Source organism: Dermacentor silvarum, chromosome 9, assembly GCF_013339745.2.
Source record: "Dermacentor silvarum isolate Dsil-2018 chromosome 9, BIME_Dsil_1.4, whole genome shotgun sequence".
NCBI lineage: Eukaryota > Metazoa > Arthropoda > Arachnida > Ixodida > Ixodidae > Dermacentor > Dermacentor silvarum.
Window position 1 is genome coordinate 87550964 of NC_051162.1, and position 6043 is coordinate 87557006.

Genomic DNA, 6043 nt, shown 5'->3' on the forward strand with positions numbered 1-6043 from the left:
GTGGGCGGTGATGTGACAATGAAAGCCAAGTGCGTGTCGCAGGTGTCCAACAAGATTGTATACGATATCGAGTTACAGGTACAAAGCGAGTTCAGTAATTTAGTCACGTTTCTTTCTCTTTGTGCAATCAGAAAGCGGTCATGTATGCTTGCAGAGTTGTGCAGAGATGGTGACGATTGCGCTTGGTTTCGTTGGTCGCTGGGCGTGCACACACGGCTGCTGTCAATTTGGCTCCCAGGGAGTGGCATCAGCACTGTCAGCGCAGAAGGAACACATGCATTAGGCATCAATGAGCCAATAAAATTAATTAACGATGTAATTGCTACATATACGCATAATGCCTTATATCATGCTGTATAAATATTTAATATATATCATGCGTTATTTAATGCAGATGTTAGAGTCATGTTAACTGATTGCATTAGTGAGCAAGGTATCTTTTCACTGCTCATAAGAAATCGCTCGCACAAACTGCTCCGCGAAATGAAAACGAACCCAGATCACGGTAACCAGCGATTACATTGGGACTACCAGCACGAGCGTAAGAATTAGCGATACATGCCTCATCAAAGGAAATTTAGTTTCTCGTCGGGCGAATGCCCTCCCGCAGCTAAAGTAAGCTCACGCCGATGGCCGGCTACTACACGAAACCAAAATTCTTGGCAGGAAGAGTGAAGCAGGAAGAATGTGCAAGGTGGCAATTACTTTAAAGCATGCTCGGATATTGAGAACCTAGAAAGCATGGCCAAGCAACAAACATAACGCGCACGTCTCGGGCAGATGCTTTCCGATCTGCCGCTTATGGTGCATCCAGACGAAGGGCCGAATCCGGATTTGGAGAGCCGGACGGCGCGTCACGTGACCTCACATCAGCGATTTGCCTCGTCCGCGCCTCGTCCGGGAGGCGCGCGGACGGATAATGCCAAGCCGTTTTTCACATCCGGATTCTGGCGGGGTAAAGCCACAGCTTTAGCTTATAAACACGCAGTGTCTGGCAACCAGTACACTTCTCTCCTGCTCGAGGACAGCCGCATTGCAGTCAGCATCAGTACTTTGTTTGCTGGCACCTGGTTTCAGTGCTTCATAGCTCCTGGTTTCGTTCATTTCTATGAGCAATGAATGTGTGCGATTATGCCGCCTTTTATTTCAACCACATCGTGGAAGAGTTTCCCACTTTGTGGGACCTCAGCCGTGCAGATTATGCGGACACCGTCACAATCAGGGAATAGTGACTCTCCTGCAAAGAAAAAAAAAAATCTCAGTCAACTGCTCGCTAGCAGACTACAAAAAAAAGTAGGACGTGTACAAATACATCTGATATCTGGTTGTTTCAGAGCAGTAAATGAATAGAGTATCAGCGAAAACCAATCACACTCAGTGGTGTAGTTAGTGTAAACAGATCAATATTATCTCATGCATGTTTATGCAGAAAGTCAGTGCTGACAGCACGGCCATACAAAACTTGTGCGCACTCGTGATACCCCTTCAACGTGAACCCTCTGGATCTGCATTGAATATTTCGGGCGCGATTGAGCTTGTACACTACCACACGAACGCACTTAAAGACACATGTGTAGCGGCCTTCGATCAGCACCAAGCTCAGTTTTCAACCGATATACATTTACCACGGCGATCTCTGTAATAACTTGGAAACGTGTGATACTTACCTGAAGCAAGGTACCGCAGTTTGACCTGCAGCACGGTGTAAGAGTATATTTCTTGCACCGTGGTTTCCGCTGATATAGAACGGCGCATAACAGTATCCTCCCTTCGTATGCGGGGCCCCACGCGCGACAGCAGTTGCAGAAACTGCTCTCTGCTTACACGAAGCAGCCGCCGGTATTCGTCGAGGTCAGTCTTCAGGAGCTCTTCGTAGAGCAGGTTTTGCACCCCCCCCCCCCCCCCCAATTATTTCCTTCCCATCCAGTCTTTCCGCCAACAACGCCGTTTCCGTGGAAACAAATCAAAGTCCTTGTCAATCTCGAACAGAACAACAGCCATCGCGGCCAAACGTCGCTTTTTGCTGGCCTCCATTTTGTAGGAAGAAACTCTCAAACCAGTCTGCTGCTAGCCAGCGCAGAGGCTGCGGTCGAGAGTAATCCGGCTCGGTGGCGCTGTCGTCTGCTAGGGCTTCGTCCGCCGTGTGGATGCGCCTGCAGCCGGACGGTCCGTGGCATAGTCGTCCGCGTCCGCTAAAAATCCGGATTCGGTCCTTCGTCTGGATGCACCATTACCGACGCACGCGACGACCGCAGCTTGCATTAAGTACAGATTGCTACCACACAAAGTAGCACGCGGCCCCTTTTGTTGCCTACACAACTAGCAATTTAAGTTGCAGCGTTTAATTCTCTTCAGCTCATCCTTGCCGATCGCGAGTGAACGAACAGTACAATCAATTAAATTCGGGGGTTTTACGCCCCAAAACCACGAGTTCTAATTCAGCTCAAGTTTTCTGTCATAAGTTGTCACAGCCATACTCCAATGGTTTCCATTTGAATGCTTCCCATCTTTGAAATCTTGAGCTTGCCACTCTCTCTTCCTGCCGCCACGTTGAATCATTGAAGTTTTTCCTTGATCTGATACCTGTTTTAAATTTCCTTTACTCAGCAGCGTAAACCTAATAAATTATGGGGTTTTACGTGCGAAAACAGCCATTTGATTATGAGGCAGACTGTAGTGGTGCACTCTGGATTATTTCGGACCACCTGGGATTCTTTAGCTTACACCTAAATTAGGTTTCATGGGCTTTCTCTGCATTTCAACCACATCGAAATGCAGCCGCCGTGGCCGGGAATCGAGCTCGCGTCGTCGAACTTAGCGGCGCAACACGTATGCATTTACCGCTAAGCTAACACGGAGGATGTCACGGTACGATTCAACTACGCGACATGTCCAAACAAACGGCCATGCGCTAAATACCGGCATATTACTATTCCGTTTTTATTGAGCGGCCGTGATATTGCACGCGAATGCGAAAGTACATGACTTACTTGACTCGGCGCACTGCAGTTATCCACGCTTGTCGTTTGTCCTCCTCGTACCACCTCTCCTGAATTCTGTAGAACTTCACGGGCGGCTTTCGACTTTTCGAGACTCTTGTGGCAATCAACAACACAGCAGTATTGCGTGCCGCCTTTCCTGGTTGATGAGGTCGCGCTCGCCGTCACGAAAACAACGCACGCGGTCGCTCGCGCCGTAGAGAACACGGGCGCGCGCTGGCCCGGCGGCGACCTTCGACATTTCCATCTTCCGCCAGGGGAGTGGGCGGCGCTGGTGCCGCGCGGGCAACCTTTAGGTTGCCTCGTCTATACAAAGATAGGAGCTGTGAGCAGATCGCTTTCACGATACGGTAGGCGCGACCGCTCGCAGCAGCGGAAAGTACAAGTGCGCAGTTGTTGGCAAATAGAAGCCGCACCGCTCCCTCCCGCGCTGCCTTCCCACTTTGCACCTTTCGCACGCGAGATTGATTCGCCAGATCCACTCGCGCCGGGTCACTAAATGCGTAGTTATTTCCGGAGCACAACGGCACCCCTTCTCCCTCGCTTCCATCCCCCTACGGCCTTTCGCGCGACGGAGACGTCGCGTTGGCTCTGCGCCGTGCATTCGCTCTCCTTGATAGCGCGCCTCCCTCGCGCGCTGTATGTGCCTCCCTCGCACATACAGCATACGGCGTGCGGCGACGATGTTATTGCCCTTGGACTTTATACGGAACCTCACTCTGACAGCGACGGCAGAAATCCGCTTGGAGCGTCCATAGAATAGCTATCCAAATAAAACAGCGTTACTCAGAGCCAAAAATAAACAGACGAAGAGTGGAAATATTCGTTTTATTTGAGGCACACTCAAGAAGAGCTTCACCCTGCATCTGGCGCTGAATGGTCGGCTGTTGCTACTAGGCTGTCTACCGCGATTCTGCTGGTACCGGGGCTAAACGCGGCGACGGTGGCTGAAGAAAGAGGCGGGGGGACGGCGGAAGCGTCGCAGTGGCGGCAAAGTCGGGAGCGCAGCCGCCCCTCTCTGTTTATCGGGCGCCGACTGTCGGGTGCGGCGTCCTCTGTTCTTTAGTGATGCTCCGGGTCGCGTACGCAGTGGCCCGTTCGGCCAATGTACTCAGCGCTGTAGGACATGGGCACGGAAAGATCTGCTCAGTCTTGCACACGGTGAGCAGCTGTTGACAAGTTTCTTTGCGCAGCGGGGTAGCGAGAGCTCTGCTGGAGAACATCCCCCCCCCCCCATCAAAATTTCGGGGGGCCCCCCTGGCTACGGGCCTGACTCTGAAACTCTTCCAGTGACAAAACATTTAAGCTACTTTGAGAATGTCGAAATTTGGAACAGATTAGCAGAAGTCTGCATGCTGAGCCCGAAACGAGAAGCCTGGCGTGCGGTGAATGCGGCGCGCGGCGAGCTACGGCGGACGCTGACATTGGTTACCTCGCTTGCTGCACACTCAGTAGCTCATACTCAGTGACCCAAGTTCGCGAATGGTTCATCGAAGAGCGGCTTATGCCAAGTACATTCATTGCGGAGCTCGCAAAAGCGTTTCCGTAAAATGCGCTCATTGAAAAGCAGCAGATACCCAGTGCACTTGTGGTGCAGCCTGCTAAAGCATCGGCTTGCTGTCCTTGACTAACACTTGCGAGAGCGTTAGATTCTTCTCCGAATCGGAGAATATTGAAGGGATCTTTTTCATCATTGTATACTGGCACATTAACAGTGGCACATATTTAGTTACGCAAGTTGGCGTCGTTATTTTCATCAAAGAGCGGCCCATACCTACAGGCGCATACCCATTGACCGAAGTTGGTAGCAAACAGGTTCACTGTTTGCTGCCAGACAGGGTTAATCTCCAATTAATCCTGTCTTGCGCTAGCGTATTCCAACTAGCGCCTGCAAATTTCCTGACTTCATCATCCCATCTGGTTTTCTGCCGACTCTGGTTTTCACGACTCCGACAATTAACAAGAACATTAGCACGGATCAAAGAGAAGCACTACTGGCCATGGCTCGCAGCACAGGTGAAGCACTACGTTCGAACGTGCCTTGGCTGTCAGCGACAAAAAGTGCCACATACGAAACCTGCCAGACATTACATCCCGTTTCAGTGCCGGAAAAATGTTTGCACAAATTTGGATGGACATTTTGGGCCCATTCCCAATATCTGCTGCCGGAAGTAAGTGGATCATAGTTGCGACAGATTACCTCACGCGATATGCGGAAACTAAGGCACTTCCGAGCACCACAGCAGCCGAGGCCGCACAATTCTTCATCGAAAACGTCGTCCTGCAGCGGTTATCGTAACCGACAGGGGAACCGCGTTCACGGCTGAAACTTTTGCGAACTGTACTCACGCTCAGTGGCACGGCGCACAGAAGGACTACAGCCTATCACCCGCAAAGCAATGAACTTACGGAGCGCCCCAACAAGACTCTCGCAGACATGCTGTGCATGTACCTCGTATGTCGATCTGGAACACAAGAACTGGGACCAAATATTACCCTATATAACTTTTGCTTATAATACGGCTCGGCAAGAAACAGCAAGAATGGCGCCATTCAGACTCCTCCATGGTGAAGAAGTGACTACAATGCTGGATGCTATGCTGCCTCATGATTCCAGCGATTTCGAGGCTGACGCCACAGATATTACAGAGCGCGCCAAAGAAGCAAGACAGCTCGCGCGCGTTTCCATAACTAGCCAGGTGGACCATGATGCCCGACGTTCCAATCAACATCATCGATGCATTGTCTACCAGCCCGGCCAAAGAGTCTGGGTTTGGACTCCAGTACGCCGCCGAGAGCGACAGGAAGAGAGCAGTGTGGATCAGAGAACAAACGGGGATAGCCGATATTCTAGTTGACATTAAGCGGAAGAAATGGAGCTGGGCAGGCCATGTAATGCGTAAGATGGATAACCGGTGGACCATTAGGGTTACAGAATGGATACCAAGAGAAGGGAAGTGCAGTCGAGGTCGGCAGAAAACCAGATGGGATGATGAAGTTAAAAAATTTGCAGGCGCAAGTTGGAATACGCTAGCGCAAGACAG